General features: G+C 35.5%; 1 protein-coding gene across 3 annotated transcripts in view; it reads right to left on the reverse strand.

Annotated features, from left to right (window-relative positions):
• CNTN5 (contactin 5) overlaps nucleotides 1-16,307 on the reverse strand; it is a 673,487-nt gene that overhangs the window by 557,990 nt on the left and 99,190 nt on the right. The window contains exon 1 of one of the 3 annotated variants that reach the window (XM_030042493.2): nucleotides 6,558-6,651. The exons of the other annotated variants lie outside the window; for them this stretch is intronic. The gene's annotated coding sequence lies outside the window, so the exon portion shown is untranslated. Of the gene's footprint in view, nucleotides 1-6,557; nucleotides 6,652-16,307 lie in introns of those variants that run through there. 3 annotated transcript variants of the gene reach the window in all.

Raw genomic sequence — 16,307 nt, forward strand, 5'->3', positions numbered from 1 at the left:
ACTTTATTCAGCTTTAAAAGAATATCATAAAGTTTTAGTAGAGCCTGTACCATTACTAGCGTTAGCCAGGTAGTAAATTTTGTTTGCAGCTTTCAGGCTTTATGCACCAGTCTGCCATCTCAAAATTAGTTTCAGCTTCATATTTCACGGAGATTATACATTCATTTGTGAGGTAAAAATGCTGCTGTTCTTCCAGCAGTTCTTTACCACCTTTGCATTCTCAAACCTCAATACGCTGCTCCAGGGATCAGAGCTGTCCTTCACCTTCTCTTTATTTACTACAGGATGTAATTCTTTCCTATGTTACATTTGTGTAAATCAGGAAAGATTGTGTTAATAAGTGGAGTTGCGCCATGGAGGGAAGTATGGGGTACTGTTTATTTTCCAAGAAAGCATTTGTTATTAACAGCTTATATTGACAAAGTGAGATAATAATAGACATTCTGAAGCATAGCCCCTGACATTAGCTTTTAAAGGCACGTACGGTCTGCTGTAAAGGCTGGGAACATTATCCAGGGTATTTCAGATATTCCACAAGAGCTGTAGAGTATACTGTTACAGTAGCTTCAAAATATAGATAACCTGAAAAACTTTGATTGTTAAGCATCCTGCTAGAGTGGGGATTTTTTTTATCGAAACCTCAAAAGAGGTTTTGGTGAGCTCATCCTATTTGCTCTTGCTTACTGGGCATAGAAATTTAAATTTTTTCTTTTGCTGCAGGAACTATAATAGATTGACTACTGAGATACTGATACGGTGTGTGCAATACAAAGATAATCACAAGACTTGAAGGCAGTTCTGGAATATTTCCCTGTTGTCCAAACTCTCACAAAAAAATAGCAAAAGCAGTGATTAGTTACACCTGGACCATTTTCTCTGAAGGTAGTCATTATGCTACAGCACAGATTTAAGACTTATTTTGAAGAGAAAGAGTGTTTTCCAGTCTTTTTAGATCTTCCATATACTTTTTTCATTTAAGAAGTTTTGCATTTTCTCTTAGACAAACTAGAAATTTTAGTAAGAAAGGTATCTGTAAAATATTTTATTTTCCATATAACATAAAAAAAACCCCAACCTACTGTGGTTTTATGGAAAAATTAAAAATCAAAAAACATCACTTACCTATTTTAATACATGAAAACAAAATTGCTGTAGAGATCATGATCAGATCTTTTGTCTCTTGGAAATATTAAGGCTCTTAAACAGAAGCCATCTAGCTGAGTTTCTGAAAACCAAATGAGTGCAGACATCCCTGCTTGATAATTTGGAAATACCTGCATGGAAACATCTACAAAACATTCAAAACTCCGTTGTTCTAGCTTCTGGGAAATTGTGTGTGTCCTGCGGAATTCAGCTCAGCAACTCTCAGCACTATGGGGTTGTGAGGTCCAGGAAAGCCATGAGCACTAAGAGGAGCACGTTGATGGTTATGAGACTCGTGAGAGCGTTCTGATTCAGCACCAACCTCTCCTTTTGCATTGCATTGGGGTACGGCAGTCCTGAAGTGACAGAGCCGACGACGGGCAAATTTACCCAAAGGGGGTTTTATAGCTTAGGCTGCGGTCCTTGCAGCCTTGGGGGTAGCTATCATACCTGAAATAGTCACTTCAGAGCAAGCTCAAGTGTATCTACAGTATAGTCTAGGCATTTCTGTGACTGCAGTGCTGAAGTACTTTTATTTTTATCCACTGCACCAAGTTTTTATGCTTTGCTCATAACTGGCAGGGCAAAAAAAAATTACCTCATGCATAGTTTCTAGGTGCCTTAATTACTTCAAATGACATGATTCTTCAAGAAAACTTTTAGAATAGCTTTAAAAGCTCTCAACAGCTTACAGCTGAAAGCCAAATGTGTAAGTTATAATTCATTTACGCTTTGTAAAACTATGTAACTCCTCAACAGGTGCCACAAATCATTTCAGTATGGGGCGGTCTCACTTAAACTTCATAAGAAATGCAATCTACAATCTTTCAAGTAGGAAATTCTGGGGTTATTTTTCATTGGCATAATTACAACCTGAAACTTTTCTTGTTCGAGTTTTGATCATTAGCCAGCTTCTCCAGAGAGCTTTCTGCATACTCCACCTGTTCTATGTCGAAGGACCAAATCTAGCTTTAGTGTTTTACCTGTCTTCAATTTTTCTATGTTACAAACTCCTCTGTTCTTTTAAACTGTAATGTTCTGGGGTTTTGGGTGCACTGTAACAGCCAACTAGCAGTAGGGGTGTGTATAGAGAGAGATTTAAGTTCCGAATTACAGAGAGAGGAAATGTATGAAGAATACTTCTTGAATGTTATTCTTATCCAAGGGATTTATAGGATCCCTAAGCGTTATGGTAGCCATTAATTATCTGATAAAGTGTTATTTTTTTCCTATAAGATCCTTTGTGCTCAAATTCCTAATGTTTAAGCATTGCAGTTTTCAACTTTCATGTAGTTTTGAGGTAATACACAGAAAGAAACTTGTATGATACAGTAGATGGAAGCAATATTATGTGCCATTTTCTCACCAAGTTTCTTTTGGAATGTTATTGATTTTTAGTGATTTTGTGTGTACCAGTGCAACTATAAAGCTAAGCAAGGCTATATGAGATAGACATCTTATTGGTTTTAACCCTCCACTATATTTTCATCCCTATTTTTCTTTTCTTCCTCTTTTAAAAGTGTCCATCCTCTGTGATAACATTTCTTATTATTCTCTTTTTTTTCTTTTCAGTGAAGGTTTTTGTTTTTTCATAAACTCAAACTGAGATGGGTGTCAGTTAAACAAAAATTGTCATGTAAATATGGATATGTATCAGGTGAGGTAACTTTGAAAACGAACAAAAAAGCAAATTACATTCACAGTAGTGAAGGCAGATCAGTTCTCTCTCTGTGTCTCTATCACCACCCTGGCAAATCCGTGTTTGTGCGTTCTGTTTTTCTGTGGGAAGGTCTATATATGCACTTATGACAATGATTACCAAGAAATCTGGACCACTTTAGAGAATCTCAATGTAAACAGTAAGGAACGCACTGAGCTAAAGCCATTTCTAGTTAAATGAAGGGTGAGGGAGAAATATGCGGTTTCAAGATTTATTGTCATTAAAGTGTCTCTATTTGCATTTGGACAATTTTCACCTACATAGCAGAGTATTTTGAAAAATGGAGTAGCTACAAAGTTACTACATGTGCATGCTTTGTATATACTCAGCAATACTCACAAAAAGTGTACATGAGAAAGGAGGGTGCATATTATATAAATTAATTTAGCCCCAAGGTACTGTGTTCATGGTTGCTATCAATTTACATGTGTTATATAGAAAATCTACTGCACAATAAAAGTAACACAAGGTTTTTCTCAAATGTTTAGGTACTGTTACATGGTATTTATCCTACCGCTGAGATACAAAATATAATTCTGGAGATCTTTTTGTACAGTATGTGGATTTTTTCCCTTTTTTTAAATTGTTCTCAGGAGAAAAGGGAAAAAAAGAAAGATAATCCCTACTTTAATTCTGCACTTTGGGAAAAAAAACCCCACAAAATACTACATATGTGTAGAGCATTGTAAGCGTCATTAAGTAATTCCCTTTCTATTTTTAGTTCTCGTAATTTGCCTGTATTTCATAAGGCACTCTGGAATTGAGCCAGTAAAGAAAGCAATGACATGCTTTTCTTTGAACTGTGCAAAGTCTTCCTCATATACTGCCTTTGAGACACATTTTAAAATTACTTCCACGGAGATTCAGTGCAAACTTATCTAGTCGGTGCATGCGTAGTCACTTTGGGCAGGCAACAAGAGAGCAAAGAGCAGTGCCACCAGCAGCACCACGGCTGGCACAGGCTGGCAGTCCCCAGAGGGGCTGGGCACTGGGTTCTCTGCCAGAAGTGTCGAAGTCAGTGTGATTTTAATAAATTAAGTGAAAATCATGTTTGTTTGCCATGTGAATAATCAGAATTTATATGATGTTTTACAGCATTAAAACCAAATATCTCTGACCGCAATGATTCCACAATACATCTTAGTACAACTAAAATATTCTGAAAAGAGAGAGAAAAATGCTCATTATATCATGTAAAGTACTGAAATACATGTAGACAACCTATTCAAATTTTGAAAGTACATTTTCCTTGTAGGGAAATTTAATCAAGAACTGGATATATGCTTCTTCTGAATTTCAAACATTTTCAAAGAACAGGAATTATAGCTCAAAAACAGTCCTGGATTTGAGTATATGAGACAAGACAAATTATTCCAGACAAACACTTAAATAAAATGTACAGACCAACTCAAAAGATAGGCTACCTTAAATTTAGGCCATGATTATCAAAGTACACAATCAGTTTAAAATACAGTGAGATTTTTTTACAATGGGAAATGCATTAAGCCAAAGTAGGAGGGTGAAATTACATCAGACTTACTTGTGACCACAAGCCTAAGACAAATACACATTAGTATGACAAAGTTTTATAGCAAACAGATTGCATTTCTTAGACTTCTATGATTCAGTATAACAGACAAAGTATTTTGAATAACTTCTATGTGGAAATACACTTTAATTACTTCCTGAATTTGTCATATATTCACCTGGAAGTGAAATACTTGATATGAGTCAGATAGTATATAACAGGACTTCAAATAGGTGTTTCAAATCTGCATACAGGTCCTCAGTAAAAATAGTCCTGGATGGAAATAATCTTTACCTTTTTCACTAATGAATGAAAAATCTAGCAATATTCCCTCTGTTAGATAATGAGAATGCAACATTTAATTATTTTTGATATACATGATAAGCAGTACATTTGAAGGCATATGACTGTGATATTTTCTCTGTAAGTCTAAAGGTGGTTGGACTTTTTTTTTTTTTTAAGTTCAGTTATTCATCTGTGACTAAAACCATGGTTTTTAAACATTTTAAGCCACTGTTTGTCAATGTTGGATCAGAAAAGCCTTTCTAGAATGATCTGCAGCACAGTTCATGAGGTTCTTGTGTGATTTGCTCAAGATTTTTTACAAATAATGAGGTCTCAGTGATTTATTAACCATCTTCAGGTAGCATGCCATATGTTTACAAGGAAAACTACTCAAATCCATTAGTCCTTTCTTGCTTAAACATACCAAGGGAGTTGACCCAATGTCATCTCGTTGACTTCAGTGGGCTCATAGCCACAGCAGAAGCCAACACCTCCTATAGCAATTCACAAAGCAGAAATGACTTAAGTGAACTAAGGATCATTTTGAAACACTGTAATTCCTTATGGTAGAAGAGATGCTCTTCAGAATGGCACTTTGTTGGTGTACATTTGGCACCAGAATTTGAGTTCTGCTTTTGTTAACATAGCAGTGATGAAGAATATAAAAGTTATGGGATAGTAACTAATTCCTTTCAGGAAATGAGGAAAAAACCAACAAACAAAACAAAAGAACCCCAGCACTTCACTGAAATTGTTAAAGCAGATACGATAGAGGTAAAAAGATGCTGAACCTAAATCAGTATTTTATTCACGTTGGACTGGAAATGTTTTTGTCCCTGCCCCACTGTCCCCCGCCCCCAGCAACCTGTTTGGTGGAACCATGCTTTAAAAAGCATTTAATAGTAATTTCTAAAATAATAATCAGTATGCTCTGTGCTGAAGGTTAATCCTTTGGGTATTAATTTAGCTTTATCACAAAGCAGACAAAGTGTATGTATTCATCTCACTGCACTTAACATATTACCAAAATTAAGATCTCTATAGGCAAAAAATAGCTTTATTTCAAAACAGTGAAGCTTAGCTGATGCAAAAGTAAATACAGTGTTTATTGCAACTGCTTCAGTACACAGCACAAGAATGTGCATTTAGTACTTAAAGAAAGTGAATCATCTGAATCATTTGAAGAGTACAGGCTCTCCAGCTCGGCTGTTTATTTATACATGCCATATATTCTGCAAATTTCTGTTGGCATACAGAAAGTTCAGTTTCATACTAAAATAGCCTCTGATACCCAGTCTTTCAAAAATTGCAGTCAAATATCCTGTTAAAGCATATCTCTTTATACAGCATATTAAATTTTAAAAAGCTATCTACTTAGCTAAAAACATTCTCAGCTGTAATTAAGATCATTCTACAACTCTAAAAAGATCACTCCTATTATTAAAAATAAAAATGTAAAAGAACTAGCCACACTTACTAAAACAAACTTCTTTTTAGTTGTGAATTTAGCAATGCAGAACATTGTCCTTCTTTAAATGTTTCAACACCCGTTGCTCACTGCAAAAGTGAGAATTTACATAGCCATATGCTACAATGCTTTACTACAAAGTGTTAACTTATACAGGGTAATCAAAGTCATGTTACTTTCCTCAGACTCACTGGAAACATTGCCTGAAATTACCAAGAAACACTGAATGAATAGCTAAAAAATGCCAGTGTTTATATAGAAAACTATTATGTGACAGACAGGCTCATTTTGTCATTACCTATTATTAAGCATTCACAGGCTTGTGAGGCTTTTCATCAACATGTCCATAACAAGACTGGTACAAAACAATAAATAAATATACGAGATGCTATGTTGGTATCATGATCAGTTACCTGTGCTAACATGGTCACTTGGAATACGGTCAAATGCTAGACCTGTCCCAGCTCCTCCTTAGCAGATAGCGTTCCCATTACCAATCCAGTACAGCAGAAGGACAGTGACAGCTTAGCTGGGTAAAATTCAGTGTCTATGATACAATTATTGTGCTACTGATTACTTCAGACTTTGGCGAGTTAATCCTTGGGGTATTAATTTACTGCTCCGACTGTACAAAACAGATCCTAGTGCTTTACCCCTTTGAGGGTTGTCGCTGTAATTATTCCATATGGCACCACCAGTAAGGTTTTTCTGTGCATCTTTCCCAGTAAACAGATTTTAGGATATTTTCAAGTCAGTCAGCTAACCAAAAAGAACTTTATGCTGCTTTCAAGCACTGCAAAATACAGCAGAAAAATACAGAAGTATTTCATGATTTCAAAGTCTTGGTATATTTCAATTAAGAAGAATCTTCCTTATTTCAAAAAGTCTTTCTGAAAGAAAGTACTAAAATATTATTCTCATCAAACAGAATTCTGGTTTTATATATACTGATATAGGTACAGGTTTATCAACATGTATCATGAAGAAAAAGAAAATTTAAAACATTTTATTAAAAAATATTGAACCAGGTTATCTCAACAAGTCTGAATACTCCAGTATTACTTTTTGAAACTAAAATTGGGAAAAAAAAGTAACAGTTAAAAAAAAAAAAATAATAATCCCACTTTGGTAAATAAAGTGTATGGATTCCACCACAGTTTTATATCCTAGTGTCGAAGTTTTTCATAACAAGTGATATCTACTTGGATTTATTTGCAAATTTAAAACTAAAAAAAATACTATCAATTGGGAGTAAAAACAATCAACATAAATTCAGTCTCCAAAGCTGGAAACTCCAAGGCAAGGATGATACCTACTGACTATGTAGTTAACCTTGAATTTGACACATTTATTCTATTTCCTTCTCTGTTACAGTGTCATATTTCAGTGCTACATTTCTTTGTGTGTAAGTGGAAAGTGAAGAACAATGAAACACTTTCAGGAGGTCTTTGTCAAGATCTTTCCTGAGACAGTCCTAAATGAGCTAATTAAGCTTGGAGATAAGGCAGTATTGTCATGGATTAAAGGTTGTCTAGGAGCAAAACGTCAAAGTTTGCAGTTGAACAACAGTTTTTCCCTATGATAAAGGTCAACAGTACACATCTTAAAGTCTCAAGAACAGTATATTAATTTATCTTGTTTATATTATCTTAAAAGAGAGCTAAGAAGCAAAAATTTGCAATGAGACAGCACTACTCAGATTTTGGGAGGACTGGTAAAGATTTCACATCTCCACAAAACTGGCAAATAGGCAAACTAAAAGTTTCAGACTAAGTATTTAACTGAAGGAATTGATCTCAGCATCATTTCAGAAAAGGCAGTTAAGATCTCTCTGCAAATTATAAAGAGTAATAATAAAAGACACTTAAATAAGATGTTTGGAAATAAATAAGATAATGAGCAATCTGGAGCATATATTAATGCCTCCATATGAATCGATGCTGCAGACTCATTTGGTTACCTGAAGTAGCCATAAAACCGTCTTCTTACAGAAAAGAGGTATACAGAGAAGAGCAATGAGGCTGACTGAAGGCATGGAGCTCTTGCACAAGAAGAAGGACCAACATGACAAGAACTGTGATAATGTAGAGTATTTATATTGTAATTTTTTAAAAAGTCTATAAATATAATTATTATTACATTGGCTGAATTACACAGACGTGCTTATTACTGCTATTACCACTGAATGGAGTTCATGAAAGTCACTTTATGATTATACATATATAAGCCTGGATGGAATTTCACAGCTTCTTGTCTGACCGCTTTGAAAGATTTGTGCTGCTTTCTTTTCAGGCTGCAAACTAGCTCCTTCAGGTTTACCTACTGCTGACAAGCTTTTGATAATACTGCTCATTTGTTCTTTGTGGCTCATCTGAGCTGTTCCTTCCTTTTACACATCAGAACATTGTTATGTTGATGAATGCAAGCAGGCCCTTTGATCTCTGGGCATTTTTTAAAGCAGTCGGTAAGAAACTGCATAGCAGTTAACTAGTAATTCCTTTTTTAAATTTTTCTTCTTTAAAAGCAAAGCAGTGGTTTAGAGATATAACCTCTCCCAATTTTTGTTTTTAATTACAATTTACAGATGTTCCTTAACATTGTCATTGTGCATTTCCAACAGCATTGGACTGTTATTAAAAAAAGTCATAAATATACTTGCAAAGTAATTTGTTCTTGCCATTGTTTGCAGTGTTTCAAAGTGGCATTTACTTAATGAAACATAGCTATCTACATGTCTGCATCCAAGTCAGTCATTTTTGTATCCTTTTGTAGTCAAGGAAGAGAAAAAGACACTTCTTAGGTGGGAATTATATCATCCTAAAGAAGACATCAAATTCCATCAAATGCATTCAGCTATAAAAGCCGCTTTTTCTCTCCCTTGACTATAAAGGGAATCTGATTAGCAATGTCTGCTTGGCTCAGACACTGATGTCTACACCGCACATATCTAAGATGAGGGGAGATAAATCCCTGGTTTCTGCTTTCCTTTCACCTTTGGGCTCTTTAATTTGAGTATCATTTCAATATGTCGCCTGTACCTCTGGAAAGATTCCAAAGCCTTGGTATTCCTCCCTGAATTTCATATTACTGGCATTTCAAGCACTGGTCTAAGAAGCTGCTAAAAAGCAACTTTGGCCTTAAGGAATCAAAAATAATTAATTCACACTCAATATTCACTGAAGAAAATGAATGCCAAATCCAAATTCTGATCTTTTACGTGACAGAAACAATATAGGTCTGCCTGGTCAGCCATGAGCTCTCTCTTACACTGAGGTGGAGCTTTAGTAATCAGGAAAAACATTTTCATGCCTGAGTGACATTACTTTGCTGCATTTGCCCTTCAAGTCCTTCAAAAGAAAAAAGAAAGTTCTCAATGCCTTCAAGCTATGATTGGAATCAGAATTTATAATGCTTAGGGCATGGTGAATTTAAGCAAAATTTGATGCACAATTTAAAAGCAAAGTGATAGTGAAAAGTATGTGATTATTCCATTTAAGTTAATCCATCTTAAAATGCACTAAATACACTTAAATACGCTACTGCATGTCAGTCATCTACCTAGGTGCAAACACAATTAACAGTTGGATCAGTAATTTTCGAACCCTCAGTTTAAAATAAGTGAATGCACTCTTCAGACAAAATAAGCTGAACATTCCTCAAATATCCTGATGTGATACATTGCAAATTGAAGCAGGCTTTGTATTCTGAAGCAAAATAAGGCCAAAGTCAAACACCATTGTGCCAGATGCACAAGGTCTGTGTATGCCAACAATTATGTGTCTATAGAACACACCACAGGCCATTTGCTTTACTTAAGGGGACTGAAGAGAGGGATATAACCAGAAAAGCAATTCATTCATTACTGTAGTTTAGAAACTTTGCTTCAACCCACTCAATACTTAGGTTCTAATTTTCTCTTTTTGCGTGCACAAATTGAAGCCTCAACAGGTATTAATATAATTCTTATTATAGATAGGTGTGGAAGTGATCTGTAGCTTAAGTGCACTCAGTAACACTCAGGAATGCTGTACATTCCAAAGCTTTGTGAAGTTCTCAGATGAGAAAACAGACAAGTGCAAATATTATTATTAGTTTCACAGGAAAACAAATCTCCAGATTCACAATTTGGCAAGTTCCATTAACTAATATGTGACATTAGCTGCAGGAAGGAGCGTAAGAAAAATAATCAGACTATGATAGTCTGTTCCTCAGTGGGTATCTTCTTGATCTCTGTAAGAGATTGCCTTAAACTTTGAAATACAAAACTTAATACACCTTCCAAAGTTGTGATAATTATGATAATTCTGTTAGATATTTTTATATCTGTACAATTACTCACTTCTCTTTTGATTTGTCTTTAGCTTGTGGTCTCAGTGATACTGAATAACAGTGTCTTTCACAGTCTTACATGTTTCACAAATGATTAAAACCCCCACCAATTTACCGAGCAACCTTCAGCGACTCTGAGGGCTGTAATTTAATTGAAAATATTGTCATGTTCATGTGTAATGAGATAGGAAACCAAAATGTCTCATCTTTCTTTCAGTCCGTAATACACTACCATCATGTTCACTCTTGTCTTCTAAGGCCGACTCTTTTTGTGAAAGACAGTACTCTCTTCCTCATTTTCATCTCCATTTCTCCATTACTGTCTACCCCACTCTTTATTCATATAATGACTCTGATGATTTTTTGACTACAGCTTTACCAAGAGTAGACTCCTTGTTACCTTAAATTCAGTTCTCCAAATTCAATAAAAGCTTTGCTTGCAGACACAAAGCAAATGAGCCAACCTCTTTTGAGGGATCTCATGTGCTCATGTCCAACACAGAATAATAGAAGGGACTGAATAGAGTAGAATTTATTAAATTCCTAAAAGCTAGTTTTTGTTTAGAGCATGCTGTCTTCCTCCATGCCTTCCCCCTTATAACAGTTTGTTCTCATATATTTTCAATTTTGAAACATTCTACAGTGGTAGCCACTTATTTCAATGAGATTCAACAATACATCATCCAAATGACTTATGATTATATGCATAGAACTGTAAGGAATGAAAAAAAAAAAAAAAAGAAACTGAATGTAACTTCTCTTGGCAACATCGTTATTATAACCATTTATTGTCCTGACTCCAGTAATAATAAATACACTTTCACACTGGGAGAGAATATACGTCTTTCCAATGTGAACAAAGTAGTCATGTTTATCACACTTTAAAAGTTTTAAACATTTCTTTGTTTTAAATCCATGGAAGAAATTAATATAAGGCTCATCCTTTGAGAATGGGAATACATTATCTTTACTACAATGCACTAACAAACTTAGATTGATTCATATAGGACAACCGTTTCATAATAAATGAGTCAACTGCTACTGTGTCTTGTCATGGTCACTGCAATCACTTGACTCTTTTAATACTGCAACAAGAGAAATGTACTACACTAGAATGTCTTGATACTGACAAAAAAATTACCTAGCCAGAACTAAACAACTATGCCTGGTTTAAAAAGGATTTTCAGGACAATTTGAACTACATGCATGTCCTAGAACAAATTATTACTCACACCAGGATGGCCTGTTCTTTAACTGGTTCAGTGGAGGTCTAAGCATGCTTCCCATCAGAATGCCAGGCACAGGCTGCCCAAATGTGCATGAGCTTACTACAGTGAGCGGATTAAAAATAGCAAGGATTGAAGAATGGGCAATAAGGAGAGTGGAAAGAATATGAAAAACATTTATAAGAATTTCAGCATAATTTACCTATATGCAAAATCTCAAACACTTCTGAAGATCCAAAATGTTTTAGGCAATTTCTTTTAAATTAAAAACTAGTAATCACTTAACTACAGATTTCAAGCCTGAGGGCAACAGAATCACAGATATGCATGCACAGCATGTGAGGGAAATATTGGAACTTTGGGGAAAAAAAGAAATACACTTTTTTTGGTTCTTGATCCCTACTGTTATTTAAAAAAAAAAATTGCTCATGACAAGTATTTTAAAATATGTGTTACTTAATTGGTAAGCAAAGGAAAACTGTACAAACAACTTTTCTCCTGCTCAGTCTTCAATACACATTTTAATCATCAATGCATGTCCATTCTGGACAAATTTGCTCGACAGCATGTATAATGCATGCAGTTACTGCTGTGGATGACTGTGAAGTGTTTGTACAGATAGTTTCTGTTACACTGGTTTTGTCACTTTTCCCAAGATCACTTTATACAGACTGCTTGTGTCTATCTATTTATAGATAACTTTTACAGGTTACTTTTGCCAATAGAGTGTCATTCATCTCCATTAATGCCAGGTCACTATTCCTCATCTTATGTAAAAAAATAGTGCAGAAAACTTCAGTAGGGTGATTTGCAACTGCTGATGGTTATAGTGACGAGAAGAGTTTAACAGAAGGTTATTTCAGTGCCCAACCTGGAATGAGTTACAGTAAGTCTATACTAAGGTACCATTGCTCTGCTTGTATCTTGTGCTCGCCATGAGCCAGCTCCAATACAGAAACTGCATGACTATGTTGTGAAACACTAAGTCCCAGATAATATACCCTGACTGTCCTCAGGAATTAATGACTCAGGTCTGGTGACCTAACTAGCACCATCACATAGCATTTTGTTAGTTTCAAACATTGGTAGATTACATTCACATTTCTCCTTAACTGACTATATTATTAGTAATTCCTGGTTCTTAAGTCTAAGGAAAATACTGCAGCAGCTTGATGGGTAAACTGGGCGATCTCAATCAAAACTGAAGTAACTCAACAAAGAAAAAAAGTTCTCTTCTGCACTGTTTCTTTTTCTTTACAGTGGGGTCATGTTTTAGCTTCCTTAGTGAAGTCTGTGCTTCCTAGTCCAAGTCTTTCTGCCATCTATAGTATATCTGAATTGAGGATACCAGTTCCAGTTTTGCCAACAGGGCTCCTTTTCAAGGGGCAAAGGGCTGAGAAGGAATTAATTTCTACTCTTCCCTCATCTTTCTTCCACAAAAAAAAAAACAGCAAAGGAAACACAGTGGTAGAGGTGATTTGTTCGTTATTTAGCAGAATATTTCTGCAGCTTGAAAACAAATTCCTCTTCTGCTCTTTGATGTGCCTTCCATGAGGCCAGGGAGGTGGGGACAGTTTTTACCTGCAACAGCTTAAGTGAGGTCAAAAGGAGCAAACTAGCAGTTGAAAAATTGAAAATTTGCTTGAGAAGAGAAAGGAGAGAGCTCCTTCTTGAATTCCCAGTTACATCAATGCCCTGCAGGAATTAATTTGAGTGGTTGTGTTGCCTGTGGTTTTGAGACTTTCTCTCCCTCTGCGACATGACTTCCTTGACACTATTGCAACACGCGCATGCATTAATGTACTGCTGGTATGCTTTACTTTTTTGCCTTCCAAAACCATCTAGATTCTGCAATAGTAAAAACTCTAAAAGCTTTGAAGACCAGTTCTTCTCTGAAAAGTAACTCCAGCAAAAAGCATCTCAGTATTCCATCTTTATCCCTTGATGATACACCCATCAGCTCTGCTCCATTTACAAGCAAAATAACCTCTCTCCCCAAAAAACCCCAACATTCCCTAAAAACTTATTTGATATCAAGCAGGATTTGTACATGGCTAGGTCTCTATAATCTTACAGCACTATATTGCCAGCTTTTTGAGGTTGTACTCTCACTCAGAGGTGCTCTGTTTTCTCACTGCAGCTAGGAATATAGATTTTGCAGTACTGGATCAGATAGAAGAGTCATCAAGCTTAATATCCTTCCTTCAACAGCATGGAGTAGTAAATGCTCTAGAAAGTGAAAAAACTCCTGACTTTGACAGGGGCATGATGTGACATTATAGCTCTCAAGCTGAGCTGATATAACTAGAAATCAGATGAAATCTGGAAGTATGACATTATAAATTCCTCCTGAAACTTTATATAGAGAGTTTTGATAACACCAGATATTGTTTTATTCAGTGTCAGTCCCTTTTTGAGACCTGTAAAAATTACTTGCCTTCAAAGGCTGCTGTTTTCAAAGAATTATTATCCATGTTTTATTGAGAAACTATATTAGCTGTCTGTTATAGGCATCTTTTAAAAAAAAAATATTGACTACAATGATTAAAGTACACTAAAAGTATTTGTAGATTATATGAGGTGTAAGAGTTTATAAGCACTTTGTAAGACAGGATAGGATTTCAACATGATTTTGATAAATTGAAGAAATGGTTTAAAAACAGGAAGACAAAATTCAGCAAAGAAAAATGCAAAGTACAGCTGTTAGAAAGGAGAAAAAAATGCACAGATACAAAGTGAAGAGTAACTGGTTAGCTGTGATACGATACAAAAGGATGTGGGAGTTGTGATGGATCATAAATTGAATATGTCAGTAATGCCCCACAGTTACAGAAAAAAAGCAACTCAGTCTGGTTTGTCTTAACAGAAATTACTTATATTACTTATTATATAATAAGGCAAAGAGATAAGGCAGTTTCTACTTGACTCTTGTGAGGCCCCAGATTTAGGACTATTTTAGATTGTGGGGACACCACACTTTAATAAAGGTGTAAAAAAATGGAAAGAAGGGCAGAGAAAAACAAGCAGGTTAAAAAAAAGCTTAGAAAATGTGTCTAGCAGAAAAGCTTGAAGAAACTGATTTTTTTTTTTAAAGAAAAGGTTCAAGGAGAGAAAAAGACAGTTTTCCAACTTATAAAATACTGTCAAGAAAAGGACAATGAAAAAGAATTCTCCATTTTACCTGGGGTGAGCAAATACTGTAAGACAATGTTGCTTACATTTTCAGCAAAGATTAACAATTGGTGTATGGGTGAAAATTCTACAATGACTTGAGTGCCTGAACAGGATTTTTACATATATCTTACAAAATCTCTTAGAGATTTTTAAGAGGTGAATATATTTTGAAAATATGCACTCCTTCCCTATTTGATTAAGACTGCCAATATACATAAAGACGTGATAATAATAAACAGGTAAGTTTTAGCAAGCTGGAAATTATTGCATATATTTTTGATATATCTATATATAAGACATATACCTGTATCTTATTAGCATGAGTTCTGTGGGAGCAAAAGCAAATTGCAAAAAAACCCAAAACACCCTCAAAGATGACTAATTCCATTCAAAGCAATCACTACAATAGTATCAGCCCCTGGTTAGCACCAGCAGTATTTCTCCAGATATATGAAATCTTCAGACTACTACCTTACCTGACTTTTGCTGCAAGCAAGGCTTCACTGGCAGGATCTCTGAGGGCATCAGGTGGACTTTGTTAGTCATTATATTTTATTATTTTGCCTTATGCTAATATAACCAGGACTTCATTGGTGAGCAACTATTTTCCATGTTCACTAAGGACAGGACAAGAATGAATGAGCTTAACAGAGAAGAATAGGTTTGATATTAGGAAAATATGTATAATTATACAGATAGTTAAATGCTGAAAGCAGTGACCCAAGGAAGCCATGGAATCTCCTTTCCACTTGAGCAAAGGAAGGAAAAGTCAGGCCCTGGATGCTGAAGTTTATGAGAACTGCATGGATTTTTGGTATGCCCACAACTTTGTTGCCATTAATAATCTACAAATCATAAAATCACAGGACCAGAGAAAACTAGGGCTGGCAGGTAGCTGAAAAAAATGTTTATTTCACAGCACAATAAGCTATAGTTATACACTTTCTATCATTAGTTTATCTAAACTGTTCTTAAAAACCTCCAGCAATGGGGATCCTGCAAGCTCCTTAGGCAAGCCACACTTGTGTTCATACTCTTAAACTGGCATATGTACAAAACGTTACAGAAACAGACTCTACGACAGTATCCAAGGCCAAGTGAAGAAAAACAGAGGCAGAGAATGGGGGAAATATTGCTATCAGCAACTTCTGATGTTATTTTTTGATGTAGTTGGTACTTTGGAAATGTTACTGACAGCAGAAATTATTGGCATATTTTCCTCAATCCTTGTTTTACTAAATCATGAGTCCCACACAAGGGAATAATTTAATCAGCACAAAACTGTAGAACCTAATTTGCAGTCTGATCAAACTCATTACTACAGACAGGACTCACAGCGAGTGGGCAGACTGTCCAGGCTGCGAATATAAGATTGGCCAGTATCTGGTATCCTGCAAACCAAGGCTTCTAAAAGAAACACAGAAATGTAACTTT

Source organism: Aquila chrysaetos, chromosome 19, assembly GCF_900496995.4.
Source record: "Aquila chrysaetos chrysaetos chromosome 19, bAquChr1.4, whole genome shotgun sequence".
Taxonomy (NCBI): domain Eukaryota; kingdom Metazoa; phylum Chordata; class Aves; order Accipitriformes; family Accipitridae; genus Aquila; species Aquila chrysaetos.